This window comes from Protopterus annectens, chromosome 14.part0 (genome assembly GCF_019279795.1).
Source record: "Protopterus annectens isolate FY-2018-M chromosome 14.part0, PAN1.0, whole genome shotgun sequence".
NCBI classification, from domain to species: Eukaryota; Metazoa; Chordata; order Ceratodontiformes; family Protopteridae; genus Protopterus; species Protopterus annectens.
The window spans coordinates 1125958610-1125970676 of record NC_056748.1 but is presented as its reverse complement, the minus strand read 5'-3'; the positions used below and the strand labels follow the sequence as shown (position 1 = coordinate 1125970676).

The 12067-nt window shown below is 47.8% G+C and overlaps 1 protein-coding gene across 1 annotated transcript in view; it reads right to left on the bottom strand.

Annotated features, from left to right (window-relative positions):
• The window catches only part of VCL (vinculin), a 1795541-nt gene that overhangs the window by 1182775 nt on the left and 600699 nt on the right, over window positions 1-12067 (bottom strand). The window lies entirely within an intron of this gene.

Sequence of the window (12067 nt, the reverse complement as noted above, 5' to 3'; positions counted from 1 at the left end):
TGAAGAGTGCCAACCTTCCTCCCAAAGGTGCTGCCAGACAAGAAGGCTCTGGCAGCTGAAAAGGTAGGTCATTGGGCCTGTTTACGAAAGGACTGGCCCCTGCTGTGCAGGTGAACTCCCTGTTCTAGAGGTCTGAAAGAGCCCTGAGCTCTGCCCTTACCACGTCTAGATCTACCCCTAGACTGTGAATCATAAGAAGGGTACGTCCACCCCTTAGCAGGCCAATTCCTAATAAATTTTGGAGGCTGAACTTGCAAAAATCTTTAACAGTCTGCATAGACTTAGCCTTGTCTTCCATTTTCTTTAAGACTGCTTCCACAGGTGAACCAAACAACACATCAGACTGTAAAGGAGCATCTAAAATCCTTGTCTTAACATGGTCAGATAAATTCTGATCCCTCAGCCAGGCGTGCCTGCGAAGAACTGACCCAGTGGCAGCCATCCTAGAGGAGGCCTGTACAGCATCAAAACCACATTGTAAAGAGTGCTTACCCACCTGTTCAGAAACATGTACCAAATCTTGTAATTCTTTACACTCAATACCTTCCGCCAGAGCATCAACCTTAGACTTCAATTGAGAAAGAAGATAGTTTTGATATTTCAACATGTGAAACTGGCAATTCAAAGCCCTCATAGCTAAGGTGGAAGAAGTATAGACCTTCTTTCCCCATCTATCCAAAGCCCTGGCCTCTTTATCTGGAGGAACCGGATTTTTTACAACAGAGGCCTTGACACCCTTAGGTCCCTGACTAACAGTTTCTGGGTCCGCCCTAGGACTCTTATAAAGATATTTATGAGCTTCAGGCACCCTGTAATACCTGTCCGGTTTAACAGGAGCAGGAGGCAAAGAATCAGGATTAAGTGAAGCCTCTGCAAACACATCTTCCACAACATCCAGAACAGGTGGTATAGCCAAAGGCCTATGCTGGGGTAAAAGCAAAAATTCCCTAAGCCTTTTCCTGGAATCAGAGAAGTCCTGACCTTCCCACTTAAAATGTTCCCTCATGGAATGAAGAGTCTCTGAAAAGAAAAATCCTCTGGAGGAGAAGCAGAAGGAGTAGAATCATCCACATCAGAATCAGAATAAGGAGAATACTCCTGCAAGTCTTCAGCCGAAGACTCTGAAACATCCAAGCCTGCTCAAAACTCCCCAACTCTGGTTCCACCCTAGGCCTCTTATCAGGAGGGGCCAAAGAACCTCTAATCAAAGTAATTAAATCTTCTGTCATTTTAAGCATGTGCTTCTTGGGCACAGATCCTGAAGAACTAGGAGTGACACCAACAGAAGCTAAACCTGGCCTGCCTCTGGGAGAAGCCTTAGAAACAGAAGGAGAGGGCCTAACCACCCTAGGAAGGGAGGGAGTACAGTAACCTGAGAAGCCCCTTCAGCCTGACCTGCCTCCTGAGAGGCCACATCCTGCAATATCAAAGTCTCCCCTGGGACTCCAGAGAAGCCTCCGGTGAACCACAGTTCCACTGACGCCTCTAAAGAACCGGCGTCCGGTGCAGACGACTCTTCTTGCCTGGGTTTAGCTGTTTTGTCTTTACGCTTCTTCGAAGAAGCGGCGCCGGAGCATCCGGCGGCATATTATAATTGCACCGCTTCCGAAGACCAACCTGGCACAATCTAACCTTCGCAATAGTGCGCTTATTGAACCTAGCACAAAAGCGACACCCAACAACGTCGTGCTCAGGCCCCAAACAAGGAATACACAAAGTATGATAATCTCTATGCGGTATCTGTTTCCCACAAGAAATACAGTTATTCACTTTTTCTGACATCCGGTAAACCACTGAGGCAAGAAAAAACTAAAATATTCCCCAACGGGGTACTTAGCCAACTTTGACTCGGTCTGAAACTCCGAATTCGAAAAATTTCAGAACGCCGAACGGCACTTGCAACGCTGCTTCTGCATCGGACCATGCGGCAAAAAAGACTGAGGATATGACGTCGGTCATGCGCATTTGTACCCTGACGTCCTGATGTCAGTCTTAAGTGCCTTGACCGACGTCAGCCTAATACTTTGATATTCGGGCCGACCGAGGACAGCGGACTACCCAAGTGTAAGGACTGCAGCAATGTGAGATGAAGAACATCAAAGGGTCGTCCCTGATCCAGATTGGAGGGCACCAGCCACCAGCGAAGGTCCCGTTTGCAGGTTTCCGTGATCCATATGAGGTGACTGAGAGGGAGATCCTGAAAGGACCACTGAGTTGAAAGAAGCCACTGGAGAATTCTCATGTGCAACCTTGCTAGGGGAACTAGAAGAACCGTGGTGGACACAGAACCCAATAGCTGCAGGACCATTCTGGCTGGGGCTTTGGATCTGGGAAGTAAGGCTCGAACTTGAGCCTGTATGGTTTGTATCCTGTCTGTAGGTAGATAGACCTGCATTCGGTTTGAGTCTATCTCTACTCCGATGAATCTTATGCGTTGAGATGGCAGCAACACAGACTTTGGCCAATTGAAGGTGATTCCAAGGGAAGTGCCCAGTGATATCGTGGCTTGTAGGCTCCGCAACAGTAGATGCTTGGAGGTGGCAGGAGCCAGTCGTCTAGATACGGAAACACCTGGAATCCTAGACTTCTCAGGTGAGCAGTCATGACCGCCAAACATTTGGTGAACACCCTGGGGGCTGTGGTGAGACCAAAGGGCAGCAGGCGGAACTGAAAATGACCGCCTCCTAGGCTGAAGCGCAGATGTCTCCTGGACGCCTGATGTACCATGATATGGTAATAAGCGTCCTTGAGATCTATGGAGCACATCCAAACACCTTTCTCCAGCAATGGGAGAATGGATTGTGGGGTGACCATTCGGAACTTGGACTTTTTGACTGAACGGTTTAGAATGCTGAGATCCAAAATGGGCCTCAAGTCCCCGGTCATTTTTGGCACCAAAAAGAATCTTGAGTAAGTCCCTAATCCGATCTGGTCTGCGGGGACCGGTTGGATGACTCCTTTTTGCAGCAGCTTTGAAACTTCTGAGGCTGCAGTTTCCCGTTGACTGGGTGGCGGGTCCGGGATTTTTTTGGACTGAGGTGGGGAGTGAGAGAATGGGATGGCGTAACCTCCGGCGATAATTCGAAGCACCCATCGGTCCTGAGTGATACCTTCCCATGCTTTTAGGTGCCTCGAAAAATGACCCCCGACTGGCTCCGGAGCTGCACAGTCGGGCAATCCCTCAGGGACTGTGAAAGGCTGAAGAGCCACAAAAGGACTCGCGGTCTCCAGTGTTGCGGGGGCCTCTGCCGCCTCTGGGACGGCGTCTTCCAGAAGAATTTCCCCCTCCACTGCCTCTAGAAGGGGGATCGTCCTGCTGTGAGGGGTAAGACTTCTGAGATCTACGGAACCACATTTTCCCTCTTTTAGCCTTGGGGTAATGCCTAAAGGGAGTGGAAAATCGTGCCCCTACGGCAGTCAAAGTCTTACCTTCTTGCTCGCAGCGGGTCAATGTGTCCTTTACCTTGGCTCCAAACAAAGAGGACCCATCAAAGGGGGTGTCGGCAAAGGAAGACTTAAAGGCCTCCGCAAAATGACACAGGCGGAGCCAGGCTTGCCTCCGTAGAGCAATGCCTGTACCCGCCGCTCTACTCGCCCCTTCGGCCGCATAAGAAATGAGCCTCATGGACGAGTTTGATATGGACGACAGCGTAGTCAGCTGAGAGCCAACTGTCTGGGCCAGCTGCTCAGGCAGGTTACCCAAGAGGGTATCAAAGTTCTTTAATCAGATCCCTCTGAAATCTGGTAAAGTGCGTGAGATAGTTCAGGGACCTTAAAGTAAAGGCCGCTGAACTTAGGGTGCACTTACCGCATCGATCCATGCTCCTAGACTCCTTATTAGGAGGATGGACGGACGTCGAAGCCTCTGCTACATCTTGCTGGGTAGCAGATGCCACCACCAAGGCATCTACAGCCACACCTTTAGTCAAAAACTCCTTTTCTGGGGGTGCTGACAGGAACTTATTTGGACGAGCAGGCACCGGTTCCACAGAGTCTGGGTGTTCCCACGCCCTTCGACAGATCAAATCTAGTAGCTCGTCGAAGGGCGGAGACACCCAGGAGGCGGAGGGCTGAGCCCCGAAGGCCTTAAGGAACACCGACTCATCAGCAGAAGGGGGTTTGGATTGCCAGCCGCCTCATTGTTTAAGGGCTTCCAGGATGTCTGCAAAGGAGACATCTGAGGACGACTTAGGGGACCCCTCTGCATCATCAAGATCAGTGTCTGATTTGAGAGACTCATCGGTGGAGTCAACGTGCTTCCTCTTGCACTTTCTTTTCCTGGGGGGTTCCTCCGAAGAAGCTTCAGAGGGACCTCCAGGAGGGGGGGGGACCCCCAGTGGGGTAACCTCAGGCCCCGGGGCTCCGCTGTCTAAGGACAGGGGGACTGCCAAAGACCCAGTCTCAGTATGCAGGGAAGGAGCTGGGGAGACTGGGAGGTAGCCAAAGAAGATTTGGCTAACGCACTCCTCATGGCCCTGAAGGCGGGACCACCAGAATCCTGGGAAGGTCCCACCTCCGTGGCCACAACGGTAGACGGTACCCCGCGGCACCGAGAGGAAGGCTTGGGACCGAAAACATCAGTCCCGAAGCGTCCCCCCCGGGGCTGACAGAGGAAGTTCGTGTACCGAACTCTGACTCGAGAGCCGGAGTTGGAGTAAGGGTCGGGCCCGACCCGAAAACCTCCATCGGCTCCACCAGCACCGGCTCCAACGGTGCCGAGGCTGTTGGAGGAGGAACCATAATAACAGGGTGGACCATCGGCTCCGAAGCCGAATGGGCTGGAGCCGAAACTAACTTTTGAAACACCGGAGACTGGAAGAGTCTTAGGAGCACCCTGTCTATGTCCGAATCGGACATCTTGGAGGATCTAGATGACACCGATCGGGTCCGAACCGACTTCTCCATCGGCTCCATAGGACTAGGGGACCGGCTCCGAATGGATTCTACTACTATCGGTTCCGAGGGAGATCTCAAAACAATTTCCCTCTGTGCCGATGACGACTTCGGCGCCGAAGGGGAAGAGTCTGAGCCGGCAACCCTCATCGGCTCCAAAATCAGTGGAGCCGATGAAGGTGACCCGCCTCTCGATGCCCCAGTCCTCGGCTCCGAAACCAGAGGGGTCGAGACTGGAGGCATCGAGGCAGACCGTTCCGCCCTCGGCTCTGAAGTCCGTGGAGCCGATGGAGAAGCCTGCCTAGGTTTTTTGGCAGTCGGTTCCGACAGACTGGTCTGAGCCGACGCTTTTTTCTTCTTGGAAGGAGAGGAAGAGGAAGATAAGGCCTCCTCGAAGGAGGGTTTAATCAGCCCTTTTAATATTAATTTATTCTTCCTCTCTTGGAGGACTCCAGAAGAAAAGGCGTGACACACGCATGACTCCTGTAGGTGCTTGGCGCCTAAACAATAAACAAATGAGGAGTGGTCGTCAGTTATCGACATTTTGTAACCACACCTCGCGCACTTTTTAAACCCAGAGGGTCTATGTTCCTTAGACATGCTGACTGACAGTTCACTAAAAAAACAAGTTAAAGTAGCTGTTTAGTGAAAAATTTTACCACAAGGAAAACTGAAAACCAAGTTTTTTTTTTTTTTTTTTTTTTTTTTTACACAAGACAATACACAATGTCAAAATAAAACACAATATCAGGACAAAAATCACTGAAAAGGAGGGTCAAGACCCTCTAACTTAAGCAGGTACTTGACCTCCTATAAAAAATAAAAGACGCTAGATAAGAATAGGGGAAGGCCCCTCTAACTTAAACGGGAAACCTTCCCTTAACCAAAAACACAATTTTTCTCAACAAAATTTATCAAAAACCACTCGTACAACAATAGCTGTTAAAACAGCTTTTGGGGTAAAAATAGCAAAATTCCTGACAGGAAACTTTGAAGAAAACAGTACTTAGCTCAGCCAAGTTTGAGACCACGTCCTAGCTTGTAAGCGGCAAACGAGATCTGGGGGATTAGTGGTGGTGCATCCTGGGATAAGAAATAGCTCAGCCAATAAGAGGCTTCGCTCTATAGCATAGCATGCCGAGTCAGAGCCGAGGGATCGGCTCCGAGCCCATCAGTACTGAATGTAGGCGAGATAGGATCACATAACATCTATATATATCAACTCCAGGGTCGCACAACATTGGGGAAGGGGGCAAATGAACTGTCGACCAAATGACATGAACCTATATATATATATATATATATATATATATATATATAAAAAACATACATGCACCAAAATAAACTTTACCTTCATCTTACACCACATAGGTTGTATAGATCAGAGAAGTAAAGATAAGTGCCAGCAGAAATAAGGGGGATGGCAGGTGGGTAAACCTGGACTGCAACAGTGAATACACTCAAAACATCTACATGTAGATGTTCTTCGTGTTTCACTGTTGCAGTCATTACATTTGGGTAGAGTCCCAAAGCTATGGTAGGGGGGCTGGAGCTAAACAACATTAGGAGCGGCTATGAGGCCCTGCAGAACTGCAGTGGCAAAGCCTGCTCTGGATTTTGAGTGAAGTGGCAGACTAATGCTTTGTAAAGGTGTGCACTGAACTCCAAGTAGCAGTCTCTAAAATGTCTTTGGTTGGTACTCCCCTGAGAAAGGCTGCAGCTCTGGTTGAATGTGGCCTAATGCCCTTAGGCACTGGCTTGCCATGCTGAGAGTAGCAGAAACGAATGCAGTGACCTATCCAATTTGAAATAGTCTGCTTGGAGATGGCCTTTCCTTGTGATCCTGCAGCATATGCCACTAGTAATTGTTCTGTCTTTCTGAAAACTTTAGTTTTGTCCAAATAGAACCTAAGTTGTCTGTGTACGTCCAAAGAATGCAGAATTTTCTCCCCCTTGTTCTGTGGATTTGGATAAAAAGTTGGCAAATTAATAGTTTGGTTAAGAGCTATACTGGACACCACATTAGGCATAAATGTAGGGTTTGTCCTCAAAGAGACCCTGTCTGGATAAAAAATGATAAAAGGTTCTACACCCATGAGAGCCTGTAGTTCTGACACTCGTCTTGCAGAAGTTATTGCTAGGAGCAGAGCTGTTTTCCAAGATAAAAAATTTATATCCGTAGTAGCAGCTGGCTCAAAAGGAGGTAGGGTGAGTTTTTCCAAGACATAATTAAGGTCCCATGCAGGCATTGGCGATCTCATTGGAGGCCTTAAATGTTTGGCTCCTCTGAGGTACTACCTTAATAAAGGATGAGAAAAGAGTGGTGGCTCTGTATTATAATGAGCCAAAATGGCAGAGGCATGGATTTTAATTGATGAAAAAGATGGGCCTTTGTCCAGCATCTCAGTTAAGTATTGCAAAATCTGAGGAATATTTGGGACAGCTGTGTCAGTTCCTTGAGCTTGGTTCCAAGCACAAAATCTCTTCCATTTTCCAGCATAGAATATTCTGGTACTAGGCCTTCTGGCTTCCAAAATGACATCCCATCACAGCTTTACTGAGAGGTGTGCTCTGTATGACTACATTATCCGCCATGCTGCCAGGTTTAGAGTCCTGAGTTGGCTGTGCAGAATCGGATTGTTTTGTTGGGACAGTAGATGAGGTATTTGAGGTAAGGTCCAGGCTGGGCATTGAGACAAGTTCCTTAAGATCGGATACCAGTACTGGTGGGGCCAGTCTGGGGCAATCAGAATACTTTTTGGTTTCTCCTGTCTCACCTTTAGGAGTACCTAGGGGAGGAGAGGCAGTGAAGGAAAGGCATATAGTGATAGGTTTTTCCAGTTGAAAGATAAGGCGTCCACTTTCCATGCTTGTCTGTGATAAGTCCCTGTGCAGAATCTTTTTAGTTGATAGTTGTGAGGGGAGGCAAATAGATCTATGTCCGGGCGTCCCCATTTCTTTGTTAACATGCTGAAGACTTGTGGATCCAGGTGCCACTCGTGGGGATCCATGAGGTTTCTGCTTAGTTCGTCTGCCAGAGTTTTGTCCTTTCCTGGCAGGAATTGTACCTGCAGATGAACTTGGTAAGTCACTGCTGTGTCCCATAAAGCCATGGCTAGTCTGCAAAGGGGGTAAGAATGCATGCCCCCCTGCTTGTTCATGTACCATATGACCGTGGTATTCTGTCTTTATCAGTAGTTGTCCCGGATGAATTAGGTCCTTGAAGGCTGTCAGGGCATTTTGAACAGCTAGCAACTCTTTCTGATTGATATGTAGATGCATTTGATTTGTGGACCAGGTGCACTGAATGCCTTTTCCTGCCATGTGGGCCCCCCAGGCATAATCTGATGCATCCATTGTTCTGCCTGGTTGGGGGTAGTGAGAATGGCTGTCACGTTTTGGTGACAAGCCTTTGCCCACCATCGAAACTCCTGTTGCAGGCAGGGAATGAGAGTAATCATTGTTTCCAGGCTGTGGCAATGTTGTGTCCAGACACTTTTTAGGTACCATTGAAGTTTCCTCATATGCAGTTTTGCATATGGAATTAGTAGGATGCAGGATGCCATGAAGCCCAAAGCCTGCAGAATTTTTCTTGCAGATAACTGGGCCTTTGTTACCATTTCCTTGAAATAAGTAGTCAGTTGCCTTTGTCTGGCGTGAGATAAGCCATCTGGGCAGTTGTATTTAAGCTTGCACCCAGGAATATTATCTCTTGAGAGGGTACTAGTTTTGATTTCTTTTCGTTGACTGTGTACCTTAGGCATGTTAAAAGTCTTTTCACAAATGCCAGATGCTGTAGTAGAAGGTCCTTGTTCTCTGCTTGAATGAGGCAGTCATCAAAGTAAGGATATATTTGTATTCCTCTGTCTGCAGAAAGCAATTACTGGTGCCAGGCACTTTGTGAAGACCCTGGGCGCAGTAGATAAGCCACAGGGTAGTGCAGAGAATTGGTAATGCTTTGAACCAGCCTTGAATCTGAGATATCTTCTGCATGATTGTCTGATTGGGACATGCAGGTATGCCTCTTTTAGGTCTAAAGTGACAAGCCAAGCCTTTCTGCCCAGCATGGGCAGAAGCTGCTGCAAGGTCAACATCTTGAATTTTGGTATATCCAGGAAAGTGTTTAGAATAGATAGGTCCAGTATTGGTTACCATGCTTTGTCCTTTCTGGGTACCAAGAACAGTCGAGTAAAATCCTTGTCCCTGCTCTTGCTGTGGCACTTGAACAACCCTCATGTCCATGAGGGATGAGACTTGCTTTTCAGCCTCTACCCATTGATTTTCTGGCAGGTCTGACCAACCGTTTGCCCTTGGCAGGGTATGGAAGTGAAACGTGTAGCCTTGTGACACTGTCTAGAACCCATTTGTCCTGGGTTATAATGTGCCAATTTTGAGAAAAAAGTGCTATTTTTCCCCCTAAGGGTGCTGCCAGTAGTTAAGTGCTTGGTGCAGGCAGGGAGAAGTCATTGGGACCGTTTCCTGTATGGTTGTGATTTGTCTTCTCCACTTTTGGAGGTAGAAGCACCCCATTGCTTAGACCTGTACAAACCTTCCGGCTGGGACCTGCCTCTAGGGCATCTGGATCTTCCCCTTTGAGGTCTGTCTGACACTGGAAAGGACCAATTCTTTGTAGGCCAGTGTCTGCTAAACCTAGGTGGCTGTACTTGTAAAAAAATCTTTGACCGTTTGCAGAGATTTTGCTTTGTCCTCCATTTTCATTAACACCTCTTCTGCCTGAACACCAAATAAGGTATCATGCTGTAATGGTGCATCTAATAATTTAACTTTGACATGATCAGGCAGATTTTGTTCCTTTAACCAAGCATGCCTCCTAATGACAGAACCCGTAACAGCGGCCCTGCAGGAGGCCTCCAGAGAATCAAAACCACATTGCAAAGTATGCTTTTCAACTTGTTCGGCTGCATGCAATAAATCCTGCATTTCTTTGTTTTCTGCACATTCAGAATTTACCAACATTTTCTGTTTAAGTAGTGTCATGACATATTGCTGATATTTGAGCATATGAAACTGGCAGTTTAAGGCCCTTATAGCCAAGGTAGCAGATATATAAATCTTTTTCCCCATCTACCCAGCGCCCTAGAATCTCTGCCAGAGGGGGTAGGGTTTTTTGCAGTGGAAGCCTCAACCCCTTTGGGACCCTGAGAAATAGTTTCTGGGTCTGCAGCAGGGTTTTTGAAAAGGAATTTGAGAGTCAGGAACCCTGTAGTATCTGTCAGGCTTAACAGGAGTTGGCAGTAAGGAGTAAGAGGTCAGACTAGACTCTGAGAGCACATCTACAATGTCTAACACAGGTGGAATAGCTAGAGGCCTGTGTTGAGGAAGTAGAAGGAAGTCCCTGAGCCGCCTCTTAGATTCTGAAAAATCTTGGCTCTCCCAGTGGAAATGCTCCCTCATGGTATGCAAGGTTTCCCCGAAGGAATAGTCCTCAGGAGGAGAAGCTCAAGGAATAGACTCTTCAGCATCAGAATCCTCATAGGGGGGAAGAAAATATTCCTGATCAGAAGAGGAATCCGAGGAAATGGAAACCTGATCTGAAGATTCATAGTGTTGTCTCTTGCCTAGGCCTCTTATCAGGAGGGGGATGGGAACCCCTGATCAAGGTAATTAAGTCTTCGGCCATTTTGAGCATCTGTTTTTTGGGCATGGAGGCCTGTCCGTGTGGCTGGTGAACTTGTTTCTTTGCCTTTAAAGGTGCTTTAGTCTATGCCTTTGAAGCTGTAGTCGGTTTAATGTATAATTGTTTAGGTCTGAAAACTCCCCCAGAAGCAGATGCCTGATCAGCGGCTCCGGACCCATCTGAGGGAATAGTCTCAGAGGCTCCAATACCTTGAGTTTCCACCAGTCTGACAGACTCCACGTGGGAGTCGGTAGTGGCCTAGCCAACTCCACATGGGAGTCGGTAGCAGCCTGCGACTCTAAAGTAGCGGGCATCAGGGGCTGCGAAAGCGCCTCACTGAGAACCGGCGACTGGCTTAGGAGAAGCTTGGTCTGTTTTGGACCTCGGTTGCCTGCCTTTTTCTTTGCGTTTTTTGTGAACTCCGGTAGCCAGATGGCTATCAGACGACATTGTATAATTAAATCTGCGGCCAAAATAGCTTAGTGCAAAATCGTACAGATGCTTAATAGTGCGTTGGTTAAATTTAGCACAAAACCGACAACTTGAAACATCGCGGTCAGGGCCTAGGCAAGGAATACAGTAAGAATGGAAGTCCTTATGAGGTATTTGCTTCCCACAAGAAATACAATTATTAACTTTTTCTAACATCAGCCTGGAGCAAGACAAAAGTTTCCCCAATGGGGTACTTAGCTTTTAATGAAGACTTCGGATCTGAAACTTGAACACGAAAATCTCAGGAGTCGGCCGACCGGCACTTGTGAACTGCTTCTGCTTTGGGCACCGCACGACAAGAAAGACTGAAGAAAATGGCATTGGCTGCATCTTTTATACCCCTGACATCAGGGAAGGGGCGACAGCAACCAGCGCAGGACCCAAGACTTTGGAATTCAGGCCGACTGAGGTCAACCTGCCAGCAGGATTACCCAAATGTAATGACTGCAACAGTGAAACACGAAGAGCATCCTTCGATCTGACAACGAAGGGACTGGATTCTCCCCAGCATGAGTTTTGCCACCATCTCTCTTGAATCTAGTTCTGCACCTACAAAGGTAATATGTTGTGTGGGTAACAAGACAGATTTTTTGACATTTATTGTAATGCCCAGTCTTGAGCAAAGAAGTATGGTTTTGTCCCTCGCTTGTAGAAGTAGATGCTTGGTGTTGGCATTTAGGAGCCAGTCGTCTAGGTAAGGAAACACTCAGAATCCCAGACGTCTCAAGTGAGCCGTACACACTGCCATGCATCTGGTGAACACTCTGGGGGCTGTAGTGAGATCACAGTGCAGGGTTCAAAACTGATGACTGGCTCCCATCCGAAAGCCCAAGTGTTGCCTGGATCGTCTGTCCATTTTTATGTGGTAGCACGCATCCTGGAGATTTATTGAGCACATCCAATTCTCTTTTCCCAGGAAAGGGAATATAGACAGCAGTGTCACCATCCGGAACTTTGATTTTTGTACAGACCTGTTCAATCTGCCGAGATCCAAAATGGATCTCCCATCTCCTGTCTTTTTTGGAACTAAAAAGAACCTTGAGA